The following is a 24,130-nucleotide window of genomic DNA, read 5'->3' as shown; positions in this document are numbered from 1 at the left end:
AAATAAATAAATAAAATCTTTTTTTTAATTAAAAGAAATATTTCTTCAAGTTCTTTCAAAGATCCCATATGTTGGTGGCAATGAAAGGCATTGAAACAAAGAAAATTCACATGCTCCATCGCATGGGAAAATGTCTCACACTTAACAAGTTAAAAGCACAAATATAAAAAAAAAAAAAAGGCACATATATCCAGAGACTGAAACAAAAGAAAGAATAAACAGATGGACCTTCTTTTCCTTTGTCTTACAGGTGTTGTATCTGTGCCAAATAAGCCCCTTTATATCTGGGGAACATGTAGAACAAAGATCAAGTAAAAGGAGATAGGAAGAAAACACAGTACTTCAAGAGAATGTCTTATAAAGTAATAGGTTTCGTACTTGCCAGTGGCTGATGATCTCTACAGGCAAATACAAAAGAGGATTTCTAAAATATTTGATCTGCAGTGGCCCAAAACATATGCTTAAGTAGTCAAGTTTCCAAGATGACTACTTTAAAAGCTCATACTCCTTTTGGGTGAGATTGTTTTGAAAACAGCATCATTATCTTATCTTTTCCTGATAAATCTAATTCTTTAATATCCTTTAAAATAGCTGATAAAAGGGAAAAAGAGCCCTAGTAATAATTATAATTCATTTTTAAAAATTTTTATTTTGAAATAATTATAGATACCAAGGAAGTTGCAAATGTGGTATAAAGAATCCCATGTGCCCTTCATGGTCCCCTCTTACATGGCTATGGTATAAACCGAAACCAGGAAACTGACCTTGGTACATCACTACTGATGTACCAATCACAGGTGGTCGGTTACTCAGTTGCTGCCATTTTTGTGACCTGTATTCATTTGTGTGGGGAGGGGGAAGGTGTAGTTTTATACAATATAATCTCATGTATATTGATTGCACCACTGCATCAAACTCAGCAAAATAATTTCCTGGTGCTATTACTTGTTTTAATCTCCCCCACCTCATCCCCTCTGTGTGTCATCTAGTTACCATCAACCTCTTTTCAATCTCTATAGTTCTATTATTTCAAAGACATAATATAAATAGAATCTTACTGCATTTAGCCTCTTGAGATTGAGTTTTTTCACTCAGCATAATGCTCTTGACGTCCATTTGGGCTGTTTTCCTGTATCAAGAGTTTATTCCTTTCTATTGCTGAGTAATATTCCATTGCATATCATACAGTTTGTTCAACCATTCACCCACAAAAAGAGCATTTGGGCTGTTTTCAGTCTTTTGCTAGTCAGAATAAAGCTTCAGTGAACACCCACGTACAGGTTTGATGTGAACATGAGTTTTCTTTTTTTTTGAGATACACATCCAAGAGTGTGATTGCTGAATTTATGTTTACTTTTGTAAGAAAATGCCAAACTGTTTTCCAGAGTGGCTGTACCATTTTAAATCTCCACCTGCAATATATGATAGATCTAGTTTTTCTATATCCTGATCGGTGGTATAATCACTTGTGGCTCAGTTGGTTGAGCGTCCGACTCTTGATCTCAGCTCAGGTCTTGATCAGGATTGTGAGTTCAAGTCCTGCATTGGGTGCTGCACTGGGCATGGAGACTACTTTAAAAAAAAAGAAGAAGAAAAAGAAGACACCTGGGTGGCTCAGTCAGTTAAGCATCTACCTTTAGCTCAGGTCATGATCTCAGGGTCCTGGGATTGGGCCCCACTCAACAGGGAGGTCTGCTTCTTCCTCTTCTTCCCCTCCCTTTACTCATGCTCTCTCTCTCTTAAATAAATAAATAAAATCCTTAAAAAATGTATATATATACACATATATACACACACATATATATACACACACACACATATATATATATACACACATACTTAGAAAAAATCTGGAAGTATATATTAAAAATAATAGTTCTTTCTAGATAATGATTTAAACATTCTCCTTTTCCACAATGAGTATTTCTTATAATTTTTTTCAAAAGTTTCTTTTAAAAGTTTTCTTTCAAAAGTTTTTGTTTAAAATGTGAAAGCCAATTACCACTCATCTTTTGTGTTTTTCTGTTGTTGTTGTTGTTTTAAAGATTTTATTTATTTATTTCAGAGAGAGAGAGCACACGGGGAGGGGCAGAGGGAGAAGGAGAGAGAATCTCAAGCGGACTCCCTGCCAAGAGCCTGACAGGGAGCTTGATCTCAGGACCCAGAGATCATGACCTAAGCCAAAACCAAGAGTGAGACACTCAAGTGACTGGGCCATCAAGGCATCCCATGGTTTTTTAAATATTTATATATTTATTTGAGAGAAAAGACAGAGACAGAGAGAGTGAGAGTGAGAGCAAGCTTGAACTCGAACTTGAACCCCAGCATGGGACTCGATCTCATGACCCTGAGATCATGACCTGAGCTAAAACCAAGAGGCAGATGTTCAACCTACTGTGCCAACCAAGCATTCCTGTTTTCCTGTTTTTGTTTTTTGTTTTTTAACTATGCTAAATATGGGGCTCAAACTCAGGACCCCAAGATTAAGAGTCACATGCTCTACTGACTAACCAGCCAGACACCCCCAGCTACCACTTATTGAGCTGTAATATGTGGTAGATGTTTTATAGACATTATCTAATTGAATTTTTGAAATGACCTTATGAGGTAGGTGCTGTTATTCTTTAAAAAACAAGAAGTTGAAATCCAGAAATGTTAAAAAAAAAAAAAAAAAAACTTTTAAAATGTCATGGCCAGGGAGGTGGGTGGGGGATGGGCTAGATAGGTGATGGGTGTTAAGGAAGGCACTTGTTATGATGAGCACTGGGTGTTGTATGCAAGTCATGAATCATTGAATTCTTCTCCAGAAACTAATACTCCACCATATGTTAACTGACTAGAATTTAAATTAAAAGAATTTTTAAATGCCATGGCCAGAAAGTGGTACCAAAATGTAAACTCCATGAGACTGAGGATGTTGTCTGTTTTGTCCACTATTATATCCCTAGGATCTAGAACTCACTAAATATTTTTAAATGAATAATAGGCAGAGCCAGGCTTTGTACCCAAATATGTCTTACTCCAAAACCTCTATCCAAACTCTTGCTCTAAACCAACATTCCAAAGAAGACCTTCTGCAGTTTATGACCTTGATAAATGTGTTCCTTCACTCTTAATTTATTTCATTTAGAATAGGAATAAATGATTTTTAAAAATGAAAAATGTATGCAGAGTATGAGAATGCTCTAGGAAATATGAAGTCACATGATAGGTAAATGTGTTGCCCTGGTCAATAAATAAATTAGTTTATAGATAAGCTCAACAAACTTCGTAACATTTATATTTTATTTAACATGGTGTTTGTAGCCATTGCTAGGAAAATTTGGATATTTGACCCTATGTTATGAGTTCAATTCTGAATTTATTATACTATTATTTCTATGGAAAAACTCAGCTTATCTCATAGAATTCTGACTTCTAGTGGCTTCTCTAGAAGTATAGCACCATTGGAAGATGAGTATTTTTGATAGTGCTATTCAAAATCATAATTAATTCCTTAATAGTTACATAGCCTTTTAAATTGGCATGAAATATTATTCTAGGAAGAAACCTGATATTCAAACTAGAATTTTGTGATAGATGTAGCAATGTCAACCTGAGTTAGAATAAAGCTTCAACTTATGACAAACATTTCTAGTTCCTGATTAAATTTTACTAATAGAAACATAATATCGTAATTACTAGACCTCAGCTAAAAGACCAAGAAGCATGAGTTAGGCACAGTTATTAAATTTATGAAAGGCCCACTTTCATTTTTTTTTTTTTTTTTTAAGATTTTAGTTATTTATTCATGAGAGACACGCAGAGAGAGGCAGAGACACAGGCAGAAGGAGAAGCAGGCTCCCTGCAGGGAGCTCGATGCGGGACTCGATGCTGGACCCCGGGATCATGACCTGAGCCAAAGGCAGACGCTCAACCACTGAGCCCCCCAGGTACCCCTGGCCCAGTTTCTCATAAAGCAATGTTAGATCCCAAACTTCCCGTCGTTGCTATTACCCCACTCCGTGTTGCTGACTAGGGTAAGGCATGAAGAGAGGGATTGAAGATGACCTTACAACAGACATGCCCTCTATCATCATTTTGACCTAATGTTTTTTGGGAGTTCAGGCCAGTGTAAAGAGAGAGATGAAACAAACCCTAAGAGATGAAACAAACCTAAAAGAGAGCAATAGTGGAAGAAACAAAACCATCACTATTTGAAGACAACTGATTATGTATCTAACAAAATGCACAAGGAATCTGTCAAAATTTTTAGATTTAATAGAATAATAAATGGCCAGACAAAACATAAAATATAGAAAAACCATTTAGATTCTTGAATAACAATAATTACAAACTAGAAAAGACTAATTTTAAAAAGGATCCAATTTACAACAGCAATAAAATATAAAGAGAAATAGAGTTAATAAGAAGGGTTTATTAAAATAATAAAACATCGGGCAGTAACATCTAGAAAGAAAAAATACTGTAAAGATGTGATTCTTAATGTTACTTTCGAATCTAGTGCAATCTCAAAATAAAAATGGACTTCTTAGCATTTAAATATAAAGAATGTTATAATATTCAGTTAGAAAAGAGGTGGGGATAACAAAAATATTCTAAAAATGAGAAATGAAATGAGCAAACAAAAGAGAAATATACGTCAGTGAAACAGAAGAGAAGTCTCAGAAATAAACCCAGTTGTAGATAAGGATTAAGAAACGACCAAGTGCAATATAAACAATAGAGATGATTTTTAAATACATATTTGTGGAAATCATTCATTAAAAATTTGAATTAAATTATTTTAGATCAAATATTTTGGAATCCCCCCCAAAAAAATATATACCAGAAGTCTTCAGTAACTAAGTACCTTTATTTATTTTTTTTTAACTAAGTGCCTTTAAACTCATAATTAAGTGAATAAACAAGAGTGAACGTTGATCAGATCTCAAGAGATACGATAATTTTCCTTGACTTTGAGGCAGTGAAAGAAACTACAGGGGGAAGGATCATGCCTTCCTACATAATGTTAAAAAGATCTATTCAATTTAAAAATAGGAAAATGAGATAGAAATTAGAGAAATCCGTTAATTTTTTGATTACTGGAACTTGCATGGCCTGTTGTATCCTCTGCACTTCGCACAGTGCTGGGCACATAGTAAATGCTCAATAGATATTTGTTGAACGAATGTTGCAATAATTAACTAAGCAGACTTTGATTAATTATATAAGACAAGGAAGTGACCCTAGAGTCCAATTAGCCAGCTGCAACTAGGAATGGTGAGCGCAAATTAATTTCTTTGGCCCAGATGCATAAGAACCATGAACAGGAGGCCGCCTAATCAGCTGTGGAATGGACAAGAGGTGGGAACAACAGGTGGGCTGTGGTGCGCTATCAGGCCAAATCATGTCACACTAGAAGCATTAGCTGTTGGAGGGTGATAGCGGCCAACACGCCACACGGGTCTGGGGCAATCAGCAAATGAATGGCTTGACTCAATCAAGAAATCTTGTTCAACTTGGGAGGCCGAGGGACCAGGGTGCTGAATGACAGGACTTATAAACAGCAGACTGAGCTGTTAAACAAAGGGTGTGATTGTGTTTGGAGAGAAGAAAGAGAGGACCACATACTTCTTGTCAGTCTTTTTCTAGGATGATTATTCAATGGAGTGAAACATCCTTAAGCACTTAGGCTTGATGGTTGCTGCCTTTTCCATCTGAGACAGTCGGGGGAATTTTAACATAGTATATGATTGTTCCCAATGTACAGTAAAAGAAATATTCGTTCAAAACCGTTCAGCAGTAGGGGAGCCTGTGCAGCAAGGTGTTCTGCTTTATTTCCAGTCTATTTTGTGCTAATGGCTCATAGCATTCAGGTTATTTTTGCTGGATCAGTAAATTAATTGAGCATCATTTGGATAAGGCTAAAAACTGATCAGCGTGGTTTTGTCAAGATCTTGCTTTCTCTTTGGTCGTTGGAAACATAGAGAACCAGTCTAATGTTTGCTAATGTGATGAGTCTATGTGTTCCCATCTTTTTAGCCCTGTTTTCCCAGGGTGCTGAAAATAAACACATTGACAGAAATTAGGAGCACACAACTGTCCATCTTCACGGCATGTCTGGATCCAGTGTTTCTCTGCTCTGATGATACCCCCATAGGCCTATCCAGAACAATTGCTCATCTGTCACCCAGACTGGAGGATAGTCAGCTCTTCAAAAGGAGTTGAAATTTTTTTGCAATTATTACTTGACCAGCAGATAGGTAACTTGATTGAATGGATCCAATAAGTTGGCAAGCCATTCATTTCCTAGCTATCCAGATAGCAACTTCCTCAGTACAACGAGGAAAGGAGAGCAGATTTTTCAAAAACTATTTGTGAAATAGCTGGTAATGACAGGACCAGTATTTGGCACATGTAAAATAGATATTTCTACATAGTGGTAGGATGGGAGAGAAACTGTTATGTCAAATATTTTTAACTTCCATGATAAAATTGGAATAATATCAAAAGTGATTATAATCTGAGGCAGTAGAATTCAATTTTCCTTGCATTATGGAGATTTCTCTGAGCAGACCCAGGTTAAACGATTGCTCTGAGGTTTGATGACACACTGATTCCTAGTGCCAACAATGACTTCAGCCTGATGGCAACCTTTACAAATTGCTTCCTGTAAATTCTTTGTGAGAATAACAAGCAATTTATTTTGCTTGAGAGTGACTTTTAGCGAAGGGCCTCCACCCAACAATCTGGATTTAATAAAACAAAATACACTTTGGTATTACAAACATCTTTTTTTTGAGATGTAAGTTCCCCACATAAGTTTTTGTAAGAGGAAAGCATTTTCATTTTATAGTCCATGAAAGCCAGATGGATCCTTATGCATAGCCAGCCAACTATTATTTAGTTTATCTGGTCGGTTGGGGGGGAAGAGTGGCAGGGGACAGAAGGCCACTGAAGAATTACATGGGTGTGTGTTCGTGTAAGATATTCAAGTTAATATTTACAAAAGTCTTTAAAGCCACAACGAGAACAATGCTTGGTCATTCCACCATTTGTTCATTTGCTTATTCAGCACATGGTACTTACTGAGCAAAAGGAGCTCTTGTAGGCTCTGCAGGGTACCATAGTTGAACAAAATAGACAATACTCTTGCTCTCATGAAACTTATATTCTAGTGAGGAAAGAGAAAATAAGCCAAAAATTACCCAAAGAAAATGAGTTTTTAAAGAGAACTCCATGTTTTTAATGGACAAGGTACAGGAATTATTTATTTACAGAAGAGTAGGTATTAGGAGAACGTGTCTTTGTGACTGGTAGTAGATAAAATCATATTAGTAAATATTTAAGCTAGGATTGCTCAGATACTGTGTATATAATTTATGACCTTGTTCCTGAACTCAGAGAGTTTACAATGCCAACCTGCAAGGTGTTCCTGCACATCATGTAGACAAAGAAGAAAGGAAGAACCATCAGATTTTTTGGTATACCGTCTGAATCAGAACTACCTTGCCTTCAGTCACAGTCAGTATGAAGTAGGTTTAGAATTCTTGGGCCTTTTGGGACTTAAATAAAAATAGGAGTTTTTTGACACTCTGTGTCTTCTCCTATTTGGTAAAAAACAAAACAAAACAAAACACCCACAACGGTATCATTGGCACGACAGAGAAACTGTGTGTGGGGGTGTGTGTGTGTGTGTGTGGGTGCGTGCATGCATGTGTGTGTGTGTGTGTGTGAGAAAGAATGTCCAATCCACTTTGCTCATTTTACTGAACTATGATTAAAGGCTTCTAAAAAAAGGTTTTTATTTAACGGCAGATAGTGAACACACAGTGTTGCATTATTTTCGGGTGTACACTACAGTGATTCAACAATTCAATACATGACCCACGATAAAGGTTTGACTGGGTTTTTTTGTTTGTTTTTTTAACAAACATAAAAAGAAGGACCTTGGCCCTTATGAGGTAAAGACCTTAAGAACTCTTTAGAACACCACCTCTGGAATCTCTGCTCTGTCTTCTATTCCCACTAACTCTTTCTTCAACTTTCCTCTTTTCAATGTTCTCTGCCAGCTGCAATCATAAATCAAAGTCTACGATCATCTCCAGATACATCGGCCTCAGGTCTCGTGAAATCAAAATCACTTCATGCTTCTGCTATCCTCCGGTCCATCAGAACTACAACACTCACCTCCTCAATCTGGTTACTGAAGAAGTAACGTTCTTAAGGACCTTTCTCATGTCCCTGACCACCATTGCTTATGGTTCAAAATTGTGCCTCTGAGCCTTTCTTCTCTAAGAACATGCATTCACCTAGCAAACATGTGGCTCACATGGGACAACTGGGGCCTACAAAGAAATTGAAGGTTCATGGTCCCACTTTTATAAAGCTTATGGTTGAGGAGAGGGCCAGCCACACAGATAGCTCTAAAACAAGGCGGAAACGGGTAAGCACCATAAAAGAGAGACAAATGAAGTGCCATGTTTGCTTAGGAAGCTTCTGGTGAGGAGCCTCAGGATAGCAGCCTGTAGCAAGACTTTAAAGGACAGGTAGGATTGCACCAGAACGGGGATGAGCAAGCAGATGTGAGTTTATCTTTTTATTTTATACTTTGTTCTCTTCTGAGTACACTATGCAGTCCTTCTCATTTTTATTTATATTCTTCAGATGAGCCTTTCCTAATAAAAAAAAATCTTTTTAAATCTCATAAACCTCTTTTTAATTTTCTTCCATTAATATTACTTTAAATCTTTAATAAGCTCGCTTTTAATTGGGTATTTAATCACCTTTATAGTGAAAGTTAAATAGGAATATCTAAGTAACAATAGCAATATAAACTTTCTTCAAAAAAAAATCTCAAATTTTGTGTTTTCATAAACCCTAAGACTTTTCCCATTCTACTGCTCGCATAAAAAATAATCGTGCATAATTTTTAGGAACCAGTATTTATCATTCTGAATTGTACATTTTTTTCTCATCTGCTATTGTTTTCTGCAGTCCTTAACCCATTTTTTATGTTTCTCATATTTATCATTTCTACCAGCAATATAATGTTTTATTATATCAATGTATCACATTTGATTTGCTGTGTTCTTATTTCCCTATAGATGTGGGGGAAGGTGGGAGAGGAGGCTTTTTCTCATTTTTAGATGTACTAGTGAGTATTTCCACACACCCTGTATGCCTTTTCTTTCCTCTCAATTATCTCCTCAGTATAGGATACATTTTCTAAAGTTAAACAGGGTAATATATAGTGTATGACTAAGGGTGTGAGTGCTGGCAGTCTGGCTATGCTTGAATCTTGGCTCTACCACTTACTGTCTGAGAACTTGAACAAATTACTTAACCTCTCTGAGACAGAGTGTCCTCATCTATAAAATAGGAGTAATAGTAGTACTCATGTCACATGATTAATGTGAGAATTTTACGAGTTAAATATACATATAAACCCTTAGGACTATGTTTCACACATCATAAATGTTCAATAATGGTAGGATTTTTTTCTAAGTTTTTTTTTTTTAGATTTTATTTATTTATTCATGAGAGACAGAGAGAGAGAGGCAGAGACACAGGCAGAGGGAGAAGCAGGCTCTATGCAGGGAGCCTGACATGGGACTCGATCCCAGATCTCCAGGATCAGGCCGTGGGCTGAAGGCAGCGCTAAACTGCTGAGCCACCCGGGCTGCTCTAAAGATTTTATTTTTACATCATCTCTATACTCAATGTGAAGCTTGAACCCACCCTGAGATCAAGAGTCACATGCTCTACTGACTGTGCCAGCCAGGTGCCCCTTGATAATGGTAGGTAGTTATTAATTACATACATTTCCCGGCATACTGTTCATCGCATTCTAAAATTCAGTAAATGCCAATTTCCTTGTTTTCATCCATCCAAATTACTACAATTTGGACAAAGTACTTGATCATTTCTATTAATCATGGAATTACAAGCTCAGGGTTGGGAAGAATTTTAAAGATTTAGTCTCTGGCTCATGTCAGATATGTTCAAGATGCTTTCCAGAAAAAGAACATTAGCTTACAGAAGCATCAGAGGCCTCCAAACTTTCATCTTTGTGTATTGTTATTATTTTTATTTTATTGGTATAAAAATTCTACCTATGTTTATCACATTTGTATTTTTCCATTGTAAAAGATGGAGCCCTTGGGTTCAAGTAAAACACTTCAGACTTTTACAAGAAGGAAAGGTAGGGGGACAGCTGGGTGCTTGTTTCCTCCTTCTGTCTCTGGCATCTGCTCTTCTCTGTTCATTAGTTTCATTTTTCAACCTGGCTTCCCCCTGCCCAGTAAGAAACCTGGCCCCTGGGAGCTCCCAGGCTTCCTTTGACAGTGACCACATGTCTTTATCAACACCACATGCCCAGGAAGGAGTCTTATTGGCCTGGCCTGGGTCAGTTGCTCACTTCAAAACCCATCAACTGTGGCTAGGGAGTTGGCCACTGTAACCAGTGATCCCTGTCACAGTCATTTATCTGAAGTGGAAGGAAAAGCATTAACCTAAAGGCAGGATGCTAAGCAGAAGGGTTCTGGCCAACTTACCAAATGATAAGTTCTATTAACTCAAGTGATGAGAGGGGCTTGATATGTTTCATATCTGGTTACTGTTCTTGTGCAAACCTCTTCCTCTTATGTGAAATATTCATATCTTTGACCATTTGTCATCAAAATATATTTTTCCCTTATACATTTATGTCATTATGAAGCACCTGGGTGGCTCAATCAGATAAGCTCCAACTCTTGATTTCGGCTCAGTCATGACCTCAGGGTTGTGAGATTAAGCCCCATGTTGGGTTCCATGCTGGGCGTGGAACCTGCTTAAGATTCTCTCTCCCTCTGCCCCTCCTCCTCAAAACAAACAAACAAACAAACAAACAAACAAATTTATGTCATTTCCCTAAAGATTTTGGGAATACAACTGTGCAACTACTAAAAAAATTTAGAATGGCATCAGGATTATTGAAGAACTACCATGTTTAAGGAGTTGCTCTTGGTGTTATGAAAAGTTTAGAGAGCTGCATTGCTGTAGAGAATTTAGTTTCTAATGGAGTTGAATATATAAATAAAAAATGAAATAAGAAAGGCTGTACACTAGTTGCTCCTCAACTATGGAGACTATATTCTTAAGAACTCTAAAGCAGAAGGCCTGTGGTTCAAGAACTTAAATCCCTATGATAGAAATCATGTTGGGGGAAATGCTACTTGGAATAAACCTCTGAACGCCATTTAGTTCTCTTGTACTAAAATAAATAGGACTTTTATACATCTTACCTTCATAATCATGACTACTATGTGGATATTCAACCCTTTATCATTTCATACTCAGTGGCAAGATATCTTTCAGGACTTTCTTTCCTATAGTTTCATTAAGATATTTGTAAATCATTCTATAGGACTGTTAAAAAATACCCCTAGTGAGGGGTTGGTCCTCCTCTGAATGTTCGAGGTCTTATTTTATGACTTGGTGGTCTCTATCAGACACACTAGTATCTTTTCTATATTCCTTACACACCAAGGGCTTCCTAACAAGTATCTATGACTTTGCCTAAGGGCTTCTTCTGGCTGCAGAAGCAGATTTGGTCAGGGACAGGCTAGAAGTGCTGGAGATGCAACACCTTCAGGAGCAAAAGGAATCAATAGAAAAATTCACCAGTTCTCACCTCTTGGGTGGGATGCCTCGAGGTGGGGCTTTACAGTGTGCCAGAGGTCTCTAGAGGGACTGTGCCCTAGCTGACTACAGCAGTTATGTGTTTAACACTTTGCATTGACCTCCTAGGATGGCATCTAAACAAACAGCTTGCCTTAAAATCCGTGTTTCAGGCTCTGCTTTTGGGGGGAACTAAACTTGGGAGGAAGTTTGACTCCCAGCTTCTAGTCTCTGCCTCCTAAATATCTAGGTCCTCTCTATTTTCAACTTCCATTTCTCTCTTTCCCTAGTTACCCAGGGAAGGAGGGAGCTGCAATTTACCTATCCCAGGACTGAAATTCTACAGTTGCTGATAAAATATACATCCGTATATATTAAATAAGAATTATGTCTAAGAGAATGTCACAGTTAGGGAGTTTAAAATGGTGGGTCAAAAAGGAAGTAGAAATATAACCTGAGCAATCACAGAAGGCTTCACAGAGAGGTCTAGTCCTATCACCCATTTTACAGATGGGGAAACTGAGATCCATATGGTGAAATGACTGACTCAGAGTCCTACAGCTTATAATTGGTGACCAACCCCCACTCCTCACGCCTCAATCCCTTCTGTGCTCCACCCCATGCTGCCCACTCACCATTTGTCCAGAGGCAGTCTTGCCTCCTCCTTTGTCTTTTGTTGGCCTTGAAGTTTGCCATGGGGACAAAGCCTGGAAAAGGATGAGAACAAATAGCACATTCTCCTAAGCACTCTCCACAGTGCACAATATCAGCTGTCCCGGGAGGGTTTTGATATGGGTTGAAAATATTGTTTTGTCTTAAATCTTGGAAAAAATTCTCGTTGCATGGAATTTTTTTCTCCAGAATTAATCATGGGTAACATACTCTTTATCCTTGTTCTTTGATGAAGCAGAAAACAAAATAGCCATTGTAGGCACCCTTTGTTTACACCCAGGGACTAATGACGTTTGTACACCCCTCCCACCGAGCAGCCCTCGGGTACTGGTCTCTCTGAAGAGTGCTGAACGCCCAGGCTGCTGACTAAGCCTGTCCCAACCCCAACTTTTGCCAAGGAGACAATTCCTCTGACTGTTTGTTCTTGAGCTTGGTCATATCAAATATTCTCAACAAGTTCTTCCAATTTCTGTTTTTAAAATAAAAATCAAAAGACCAGCACATTCCTTTTATGTTTGTGCAAATGAAGCAGAGGCAAGAAGCTGGTGAAACTCTAGCAAAAGCCTTTTGATATGTAACTTGAGCGATTGCCTACTGAAGTCCTAAAGTACAAATTAAACTATATTTATTATATATTATAAATATATTTGTTTCTGATTTCAAGATTGTATTTTGGGTCCTGCTATACGCTGTGGAATCAATATTCTAAGAATGAGTCTGTCTTTGTTAACCTCCAGTAATAGTGACTCAGGCATAATTGGGGATTCACTAAAATATAACTTTCTCTTCCCACACCATGCTTTGTTTCAAAGGCGGGGCATCATTAGTGCACTTAGTGTCCACTCTAGACAGTGCTATTCATCATGAAGTCATTTCAGGCAACCCAGCATCAGATGAGGGATGCGTTGACACTATACCACGCACACTACACTGTTTGGCTCTCATTTTCCACCTTGTTTCCTGTTTGACTTGGATCTAATCAGGCATGTCTCACTACAGAAAACATTCTTTTTCCTCAAAGATTTTTAGGACCCGGACTGTGTGCTGCTGCAAGGCATAGTTGTAGGATCTTCACAGAAGGTCCTCAGCCTGCCTCAGAGCATGGCCTGGATGTAGTATATATGTCCCCAACTAGAAAATAGATGCAACTTCTATTCCATTCCTCCTTCCCTAAAATTGCCCCTCACCACCCCTATCAGGGTCTCTGCTTCTCTTACAAGGGACTCACTGTAGAAAAAAGTGAGAGCCTCTAGAAAATCAGGAGTACTTAAGGAAAAAGAAGAAATTCTAGGAAGCAGGAACAGCTTGGGGGAGCTGTTTTCAGGAGCAAACATCCAGTCAGGGATGGGCCTTGTTTTTAGGAAGCACCTCCTTTGAAAACAAACATAACAAATATGTAAAAAGAAAGGGGGAAAACCTTCTAGAAAAACACTGGGCTCATCTGTCATTTTCATCTTAATATGGTTTGGTTCAACCAGATTGCAATTCTTACAGACCAGCTGCACCAGGAAGACGGAATTTTGTTTGCTGGGGAAAGAAAAGTAGATAATTCTAGAGCATGGTGACCGTCTGGAAGAGGGACAGGTGTGCACTTGTGTGTGTGTGTGTGTGGGCACAGGACACCCTAAAAGAGGTATGAAAAGGAAATAAGAAAAAAAACACCCAAAGCAAACATCACTAACTCAACACGTGCCCTAAGAAAGGTGTTAATTCTCTGCCCTATGTTCCTTCTCCTTCATCTCTTTCTCCTCCTTATGCTCTCCTTTCTCCTCCCATTTGAGTTTTGGGTCTGTAGCCCTTGTTCCCAGAAATTTAAACCAATATTATTAGTATAAGAATTTAGCAGCATTATTCATTAAGTTGGCTTTTCTGGGAGTATGCTATAAACCTGTCACAGTAACTTATAATATTACTAATGGCCAATAATTAATAATTATAATTCTCCTCTGTCTCCTCCTCCTCGTCAGCTAAGCTTCTTTGGGGATCTGTGTCAAGTTCCAAATTTTTGTACGCTGCAGTCCCCAGGCTGGACAACGAAAGAATTCAAGGAGAGGGGAAACAGCCTGGGTGCAAGGGCGCTGGCTTTGGACATGCAGATTGGGTCCCGTACCTCAGGGTCAGGCCAAGAGGGTGAGTGGAGTCTGAGACCTAGTCTGTGCTCTGCTATCCAGGCTGACTATCTCGGCTGATAGCAGCATCTGCAGGGCAGATGGGGCATCTTTTCTCATTCGCACAGAGGTTGTGGGCTGGCCATGGCCCTGTGCCTAAGACGGGCCTAACACTGATCACCAGAGCCAGTGACAGCATGCCCAGGAGACGCTACACCTTTTCTGGAGGAGTTCCAAAACCAACATTCGGGAGTGTCGAGGCCAAGTTGAAGAATAAGCATCTTGGGGAATGGTGGGGAGGAGATGCACAATCCAGCATTCAGGTTCAGCAGGATGCCTCCAGCTAAGCGGCTCCTTTCTTGCCTCTCTCTGGCAGCTTTCGTTACATTGCCTTCACCTCTGGTGTCTTCAAGGTACTCTGGTTTGTACCATTGATATTTCCCCTAAAAATTTTCAGAAATTCAGTTTGGTTGTAGGCTGAGTCCTACCGGAATTGAAGGAACTCTTAGAATTTCCTCTTTATCTCCATCTCCCTCGTTACTTCTCTTTAATGCCTACAGTCAAGCCTGGTCCTTTAACAAGTAATCAGATTTGCCAGATTCTTGATTTGACCTGAGAACAGCTTTAAGCAAAGCTTGTTAGAAAGTGAGTTACAGTGTGGCTTGTTCGTCTGGAGCCTATGGAGGACGTTACAGCTGCCACAGCAGGACAAGCCGGCTTTGTTCGTCCTGAACCACGGCAGTGTCTCATGCTCTTCCTTGCTCTCTGTTTAGCACTTCATCTTTATCTAATCTTTAACAAAGCGTAGTCTGTGCAGGCAGTGTGTGGTAAGCATAGTGAATCAGCCCATCCTTCTGGAATGTGGCAGTAGTGAACAGGGCCTAAATATTTATTTCAAATATAATCTATCCTGTAGCCCTCCACATCCAAGGATTTTCCAGTTTAAAATATCTATAGCCCTATAATTCATATGGCTTTTGCCATAAGAGGCCATGCAAATGGACTCAAGCATCACAGTCCCTGCCAAGGGAAGAAACCATACAGCTGGCCCTTCTAGGGATAGCATAGAGATGGAAGGGGACTCTGCTTTGAGCGAGACTGCCGCCTAAGACGGTGCATATTGCTGGGCGTTCCACTGTGGTCTGGATGGCTATGAATGGAGGACAGAATGGAGTAGGTTGTCTACAGTAACAAATAGTCCCAAAGCCTCAGTGGCTCAGTATGGCAAAAGTTGATGTTTGCTCATGCTAGATGTCCAGCTTGGGGAGGCAGGGGGATCCAAGCTGAGCAATCCCATCTCAATACATGTTTTTTATAATTTCCTCAGCAGGGTGAAGAAAATACAGTGAATCGTGCACTGGTTCTTAAAGTCTCTGACTGCAAGGGACACATGTCATTTCTGTTTCTATTTCATTGGTTAAAGTGAATATGTCCACAGCTAATTATAAAAAAGGAAAGGAAGTGCACTCCTACCCCATATCCTAAGGAAGAGAATGGGAATACTTGAAACAACCCTAATGATGACTGTGGGGGGTCCAACTGGAAGGACTCTAGCATAACCTTTGTATTTTAGGAGCTCTCAACCAGATCAGTAAGAACTATTTCCATATTTATGTGTCCGGCGGCTGCTCTTACATCTCAAGTGTCTTATTTCCAGAGGTAGTTCTTATAGACAATTATCCAGAGAGAAAAGCAGTAAGTCCGAATTCTTTCCAAGCAGGTTCACTAGATTTTCATCTTTAAAGTAAAGAATTCCATAAAATACAGATACTCATTATTGAGAAATAGCTTAAGGGAGTGACTAATTCTCAGAAGCTTCAGAAATAAAACATGCCTCCAGTTCATGGACACTGTCCAAAGAACCTACTCTTTCTGAGTATTGTCCTTTCTTTCCACCTTTGAGTCACAGAATGGAAACAGAAGGAATCTGGCGACCATTATGTTCAACATGAACTTCTTCCCAAGACAGAGTATATTGGACCAGAGTGGACTTTTGACCAAAGCTGGGCCAGAGTTTCTTCTTTAAGAATTTGGATGTCAAACTAACAGAAACTATGAGGAAATAGTGGTTTGACTACTTGGTCTCAGTTGTCTGTTGACTAGAGATGTAACTGATATGTTAGTGCTCACTGACTATCCCTATGCTCCTCTCCATTTCCCAGTTTCTCAGGTCCCTTGTTAGAATGGAGCCATGTGACTAAGTTCCGGCCAGGGGAAGAGGGACAGATATGACAAGCCACATTTAGGGTTGGCTGTGGGAAATATCCCTCACCTCCCTCCACTTTCTGTTTCACCAACGCAGTGACCTTGGAGGCCACAAGATCAGTCGGCAGAGCTATAAGATGGAGGGGTGCTGTCTGTTGCATAGAACACTGGGACATGGGTAAGGGAAAAGAATTACGGATTCGGATTTATTTTTTGCTTCAACAAATCCTAGACTCTCCTGGCTAATGTAGAACCAACAGAGGAATGGCTTTGTTCTGCCAAGAATCTAAGAAAAGCTGATTTACGAAGAGGGAGACAAATGATGTACTTTGTATGTGGCAGAGTTGAGAAAAAGAGTCCCTGGTTCTAATTCCTGGTTCTAATCCCTTTTTAGGGGTAAATCTCACTTCTGTCCTTGGCTTCGGTCATGCCCTGATATCATTATTATAGTAAATGTCCTGTTTTTTTATTAAGCTTGTACCAGAGTTTCTGCCTTTTGCAACCAAAACATAGCTATAACCTTATAACCCTTATAACTTTTAATACCTCTCATATCTCAGTGCTTCAGCTCATGCTTTACTCATTATAGCATGAAAACAACTAACAAGTTAATAGATGTGATGCTGACTTAGATTTTTAATTCCTTCATGCCAGGAATGCCAAGAACTACAGCAAGATCTTGTCCAGATATAATTCCATAGTACAGTCAGTGCTTATACCACCATTCTAGAATTACAGATCTTGGTTACTTCTCCAAAATTCAAATGAAGGTGGATAATCTTTTCAGTTTTATTGGTTACAAATGACTGCTGACAAGTTACTCAACTTCTGTAATTGTAGTAAAATTCTAGAGCTATCAAGTAAGGGTTGCTTGTTCAAGAACAGCTAAGGAATTGATTGGCTCTTCAGAACCTGTGCCAATTTCCTTTCTGCGGGAGGGCTAAATAGTGGATACCTTTTATAGAAGGAAAGCCATCATCCTATGAAGAAAAACTCTCTCTGCCATGAATAAGCTGAATGCAATCACAGAAACTACAGACAAAAGAGCTTTTGATGACAGCTATTGCTGATGCCTGGTGCCTTCAAAGGCATTCCAGGAAAGGTGAAGGAATGATTATGACTAACAATAACTCATGCTTCTTCCAGGATGTTACTCACTGTGCCAATGGATCACTTGAGAAATATGTCAGCGAGTCAGTTCATACTCAATTTGACCAAAATATCCGGGTGCCTAAGCTCTTCACATTGAACTGAGTAAACCCCAAATGGATACACTCTCTGGGACAAGTAAAGGCAGGAGAGCTTTGATAATAAAAAGCAGTTTGCAATTTGCTCCTTTAGTATCCCCTTCCAGCATCCCACCTCCTATGTCTGAGCAAAATGAAATTATCAAGGCTAATGAAGAAAATCTTGATTGCACTCTCCAAGAAGATAAAGTACCCAGGGGAAGGAGAAAGGTGGAAATACCAGTAGAAAATCTAATAACTCACCAAATATTTAAAATAAAATGAACTTCTTAGTATTGCAACTTATATATGGGGATATATCAAAGGTCAGTTAAAATAATAATGGTTACAAACAAAAAGGATGTTGGGCCAGATGGTCTAAGGTCTTTTATTTGAAATTCCATGATGAAAGGACTTTGTGTATTTTTGTAGGTCAAGGACCAAATGTGGCCTCTGATTAAATTGATCCTATGATAATTGCATTGACATTCATTTTTTTTTTACTGTGTCATGCATTCACAAGAATTTATTAAAATATGCAGCTGAAAGAAGAATGGAACCCAATACCCATGGACTCACCATCCAGCCTTGTCTAAGAATAAAATAATATTAATGATACTTCATAAACTCCATCTAAATGATGCAGCTCCAACCACAGCTGCATCTTCCTCCACTTATCCCCCTCAATGGCTACCAAGAGGTTACTACTAGATCACAATCTTATGTTAATTGCTCTCATCTTTCTTCATGGTTTTACTACCTATGACTCTATGCCCATACAACATAATGGTTAGTTTTGAAACTTTGATAGAAGCATAAAGATTAGACTTAAACTATTAATTGAAAACTCAGGGATGAATACAACATTATCCCCTGGTGTCAGCTCCCCTGAGAATTTACAGGATCCCTTTCTGGGGGACTTAGCAAGGTTGGAAGGTAGTCGTAGCATGCACAAGGCTCTGCACAGTCAGGGCATGTGGCAAGGCTGCCAGGTGAGCCTGATACTGCATCAGGCAGATATATGGTCAGAGGATATAGGATGCCCTCTATTTTCTACCTTACCTCCAGCCCTCAGATACAGAGTTAAGCAGAAAGTTTGATGAGATGAAATGAGTGTCCTTAGGTGATCCAGGTGGTGGGGCATGGAAAAGAGAGCAGGAACTTTATCAACAAATGATCATAACAAAGATTAGAATCTAAGCAAGGTTCACTCAGGCATTGTCTTGAGGTTGGAGAAGAGGGTAAAATAACAGTGGAAACTTGGCTATGACAGCCACCAACATGTCGGTCTCTTGAGTCTCACATTTCTCTCTGGGATAGTTGCCTTCTGTACCTATTGATAGCTGTCCTGCAATCTGTCTTCACTCTTCTCATGGGGATTCCCTTTGCCTTCCTCCTGAATTGGATCACCTGTTTCTTTTTTTAAAAGATTTTTTTTTTAATTTATTCATGAGAGACACACAGAGAGAGGCAGAGACACAGGCAGAGGGAGAAGCAGGCTCCCTGCAAATAGCCTGATGCAGGACTAGATCCCAGGACCCTGGGATCACAACCTGAGCCAAAGGCAGACGCTTAACCATTGAGCCATCCAGGGGCCCCAAGATCACTGTTTTTAGTATCCTGGACTGAAATGCATAATATGTGGGGCCTAATTAAAAGTGAAAATGCAGAGTCTCTTGTTAAAAAATTAAGACTGAAAAAAAATTAAGACTGGGGCACCTGGGTGGCTCAGTGGTTGAGCATCTGCCTTTGGCTCAGGTCATGATCCCAGGGTTCTGGGATTGAGTCCTGCATCAGGTTCCCTATGGGGAGCCTGCTTCTCCCTCTGCCTATTTCTCTGTCTCTCTCTGTCTCTCATGAATGAATGAATAGATAGATAGATGATAGATAGATAGATAGATAGATAGATAGATAGATAGATAGATATAGATAGATGTTAAAAATTTCCAGATGGTGACAGCAGAGTATCCAAGTATGATACTCTTCTATATGTAGGACCTGTGCAACAGCATAGGTTGATGCCAGCCCTACCTATATGCTATGTTTTCCTCTTTCTTAATTTACTCTCTTATTCTAGGAGGGCACATTCCCCAGTAGTCTTTTTTGAGAAAGAATGTATGCAACAGAAGCTTTTTAAACATTTTTAATGATTTTATTTATTTATTTGAGAGAGAGAGAGAGAGAGAGATTGAGTGATGGGGGAAGGGACAGAGGGAGAGGGAGAAGCAGATTTCCCACTGAGCAGGGAGCCTGATGCAGGGCTCAATCCCAGGACCCCAGGATCATGACGTGAGCTAGATGCTTAACTGAACGAGCCACCCAGGCACCCTGAAATACGTTTTTGAGTCTTGAATGTCTGAAAATGTCTTTGCTCTCTCATCATACTTGAATGTAAACCACTTTATTATACAACACTGTATTCTGAATGCTGCTCCCTGGAGTTGTGTAATACAGTTGCTCTGCTTGTTGATGGGTTGGCTGGGTATAAAATTCTAGATTGGAAACAATTTTCCTTCAGAACTTTAAAGGTATTTTTCCACTGTCTTATTTATAGTGTCACTCTGGAGAGGTCTGAATTTATTTGAGTTCTTAATTCCCTTTATATTACCTGTCCATTCCTTTCTAGAAGTGTATATACATTCTCTTTGCCCCAGAGTTCTGAAATTTTGTGAGTGTGCCATTGTGAGGTTCTATTTTCATTCATTGTGCCTAGGACTCTCTAGGCCCTTCTGATCTGACAACTCATGTTCTTCAGTTGGGAGAAATTTTCTTAAATTATTTCATTGGTAACTTTCTATGCTCCACTTAGCTGTTCTCTCTTTCTGCAGCTTTTAATTATTTGGATGGTCAGCCTTCTAGAACAGAACTCTCTCTCTTTCTTACTCTTTCCTCTTTGTCTATATTCTGCTCTACTCTCTGAGAAAATCCTTACTCTTACCTTCTGGCCATTCTTTTTTTTTTATTTTTTAATTTCATGATTATGTCTTTAACTTCTAAGAGCTCTTTTGTTCTCTAAATTTCTCTCTTAAAATGTCCTATTCTTGTTTCATATATGTGGTCCTCCCTTATCTGAGGATATAAGGATTTCTTGTTTGTTTTCTCCTCCCTCAGAGTTGCTGTTGCTCCACATTTTTTTTATCTCTATATTTTTTGTTGGGGATCGTACTCAGATATCTGATAATCCTTATTTTAATCAGCTCTTAATTAATAACGAGGAACTAAAAAAACTGCTTAAAACACTGAGCAAAGTGACAGACTTGTTGACTTTGAACTTCATTCTAAGGTGACCTAGGTGAGCTGTTTCAATATTCAATACTGAAGTCAATCTTTTTACATTTTCTTCTTGTTCTATTCAGATTCCCAGAAAAGACTATTCAAGTTTCCTCCCTGGTAGATGGGAGTCTGGCTGAGACACAAGAGAGAAAAGAGGTCTGGAGAGTCAGAATGTATGAGCTCATTTCCCCCGCCCCAGTAAGAAGCCCTGCTCTCAACTGTGCTTGGCATCCTTAAGTCTCAGAGCATATTACTCTCCACAGAGACAAAACCTCCAGATTTCCATCATCATGGGGGAAGGACAGTATCTGGTACCATAAAGAGGAAAAAGGCAGTTAGGAATGCAATTGTTTCTCAAGTAGCTTTTTCTCCCTTGAGGTCTACCTCTTACCCTGTCCTAGGCATACCTGATGCTGCCAATTCCTGAGCTCCTGAAGATTCTACAATTTGAAGCCAACTTTCTTGGGGCTGTTGTTAAATCAATTACTACTTTCCCATGTACTTTCCAGCTTCCAGAGTTTCATTGCCCTTACCATCTCTCCTATTTTCCCTGTACTTGTATGTTTATATCTTTGGTAAAGTATCTCTTCAATGTAGCTATATGGTCCTTCAGGAGGAAATGAAATTAGATGCATGCATTCAATTTATCATTTAAACTCAGAACCCCATCTTCCTTTTTTTTTTTTTTTCAGGTTTGTTTGTTTTTTTAAAGTAAGCTCCAAAGCCCAACGTGGGGCTTGAACTCATGAACCTGAGATCAAGAGTCACATGTTTTACCAACTGAGCCAGCCAGGCACCCCATAATCCCACTTTCTTTGAACAGCCTTTTTAGAACTTACTGTACTTTGTTTTTATTATTCAAATATATTGACGATGGAGTTGGTATACTGACATGGCAGTGACAGCTAACCTCCAAATCCCAGGCATGGCTTTGGCTGGTGGCTAAATGTGGGAAATGTTGATGGGATTACCTGACAAACACTCCTTCCTCTTCTCTGGCAGCTCCTCAGCTTGGCCACTCGGGAGCTGACATGTTCTTACATGATCTCACATGCAGATTAGAGTTGATTGGCTTAGGAAAATCCATTACCTAAGCTAGACCAATAACTCACTTCTCTGGGATTCTTGGATATCAGCCAGAGGAAATCATCCTTTGTGGAAAACTCTAAAATGTAAATTTCTCCCCTCCTGCCACCCAAATTTTGTTGCTGGGTCAAGCTTACCTACACCATTCTTTCTTCTCTCTTAGAACTGGAGCACGAAGAAGAGCCCAGAATAGTGGGGGGCCATTGGGAGTTCAGAGCTTTCATCTTCTATAATGCTGATGATTTAGGAGATAGTACACCTTCTCCCCCCACCCCCCACAAAGGAAGTGAGGTTTAAAAGCATTTTAGTATTAAAATGCAAATTTCACCAGTATCTAAAATTTTCCCTTCAGGAAACTCCTAGTGCAGTAAAAAAGATACTGACTTTGGACCCAAAGAGTTTTAAGATCGATATTCAAATACAGTGACTTTGGGCAATTTATTTGCTCTCTTTTCCCTCAGTTTCTTCATATGTGTAATGGGATTAAAAGCATAGAGATTTAAAAAGACATGGTTTAAAAGGTGGCTGGCCTGTAGTTAAGCTCTGTAAATGTACAGTCTTCCCCATTTTCCTCATCTGTCAGCATGGAGCAAGTAGAGCTTGTTCTATACAGCAAATATTCCCAAGTGTTAAAGGAGGACACATCAGCAAAAATGTGATCTACCTGAAGCCTGGGGACCTCTGGGAAGGCTATTTCTTACAGCTTTTTGAAAAGGAAAAAGTAACTGAGGGGCTCTTGGCTGGCTCATTTGGTAGACCATGGGACTCTTGATCTTGGGGTTGTAAATTCAAGCCCTATATGGTGCTACACTTAAAAATAAAATATTAAGGGGATCCCTGGGTGGCTCAGTGGTTTAGCGCCTGCCTTTGGCCCAGGGTGTGATCCTGGAGTCCTGGGATCGAGTCCTGCATCGGGCTCCCTGCATGGAGCCTGCTTCTCCTTCTGCCTGTATTTCTGCTTCTCTCTCTCTCTGTGTCTCTTATGAATAAATAAATAAAATCTTTAAAATAAAATAAAATAAAATATTAAAAACAAAAAGGAACTGAGAATCCCCCATATTTGTCAGGCATGGTGGAGGGAAGTTTAATTTAGACTTTTTTTTTTTACCTGCTTGTTTATTTCAACCATGAAGTTCCTGACCCAAATGCTTTTGATATATAACACATACATGATACCACTATTATCTTGGTAACATTTTTTTGAGTCTCTGATCCCTTTGACAATTTTCCCAGAAAAACATGTGTGTATTCGTACTCACACAACTACACTCTGCAGGTGTTTGTCCATCTCCTAAGCCAAGGACACCCTGTTAATAAATACTGACCTACAGAGCACTTTGATTGCATGGCACTCTTCCTCTGCACTCCACACCATGTGCTGCCAAGCAAGGAGACTGGCAAGCCCCACCGGACACCTGCGGATGAAGTTGTGGTGGGGATGGAGCTGGGAGTGGCAATGGGTTGGCGTCAGGGCAGTGCGCCCTCCGGCTGTTCCAATGTCCCCACAGATCAAGTAGTAGTGGGGTGAGTCACACAGCAGAAGCCGGGGGCACCGGGTGTGGGTGGTGCCCTGGAGCATGGAGCCTCTCCCTGCGCAGTGTCCTGGCCAAAGGGAGAGAGAGCCAGATGAAAAGTGGAGGGAACCTTACTTTCAGGAAAACTGCCAGAAGTTGGCAAGTTTACCACCCCATTTCAGGGACATGATTTTTCACAAGAACCTGAATGATTTCCTCCCTCCTCTGTGAGAAGCATCTTGCCACATCTAGCTGAGGGGCATCTAGGACCAGGCAGGGACAGAAAAATAGCTGAGAACCCCCAGATTTGTCAGACATGGTGGAAGGAGTTTTAACATGGACGTTATTTCAACCACAAAGTCCTGATCCCAATGTATTTGAAACAGAACCCACACATAACACC

The 24,130-nt window shown here is 39.6% G+C and overlaps 1 long non-coding RNA gene across 3 annotated transcripts in view; it reads right to left on the bottom strand.

Annotated features, from left to right (window-relative positions):
* Window positions 1-23,024, bottom strand: part of LOC121490524 — an 81,407-nt gene extending 58,383 nt beyond the window's left edge. For all 3 annotated transcript variants that reach the window (XR_005987703.1, XR_005987705.1, XR_005987704.1), the window contains exons 1-3: window positions 22,351-23,024; window positions 12,279-12,350; window positions 7,072-7,156 (exon numbers count right to left, since the gene is read on the bottom strand). This is a non-coding gene — a long non-coding RNA (uncharacterized LOC121490524). The remainder of the gene's footprint in view (window positions 1-7,071; window positions 7,157-12,278; window positions 12,351-22,350) is intronic.
* Window positions 23,025-24,130: the final 1,106 nt, after the last annotated feature.

The sequence above is a fragment of the Vulpes lagopus genome, chromosome 5 (assembly GCF_018345385.1).
Source record: "Vulpes lagopus strain Blue_001 chromosome 5, ASM1834538v1, whole genome shotgun sequence".
Taxonomy (NCBI): Eukaryota; Metazoa; Chordata; class Mammalia; order Carnivora; family Canidae; genus Vulpes; species Vulpes lagopus.
Note: the sequence above shows the minus strand (reverse complement) of the source record. Positions and strands in the feature narration are given on the sequence as shown.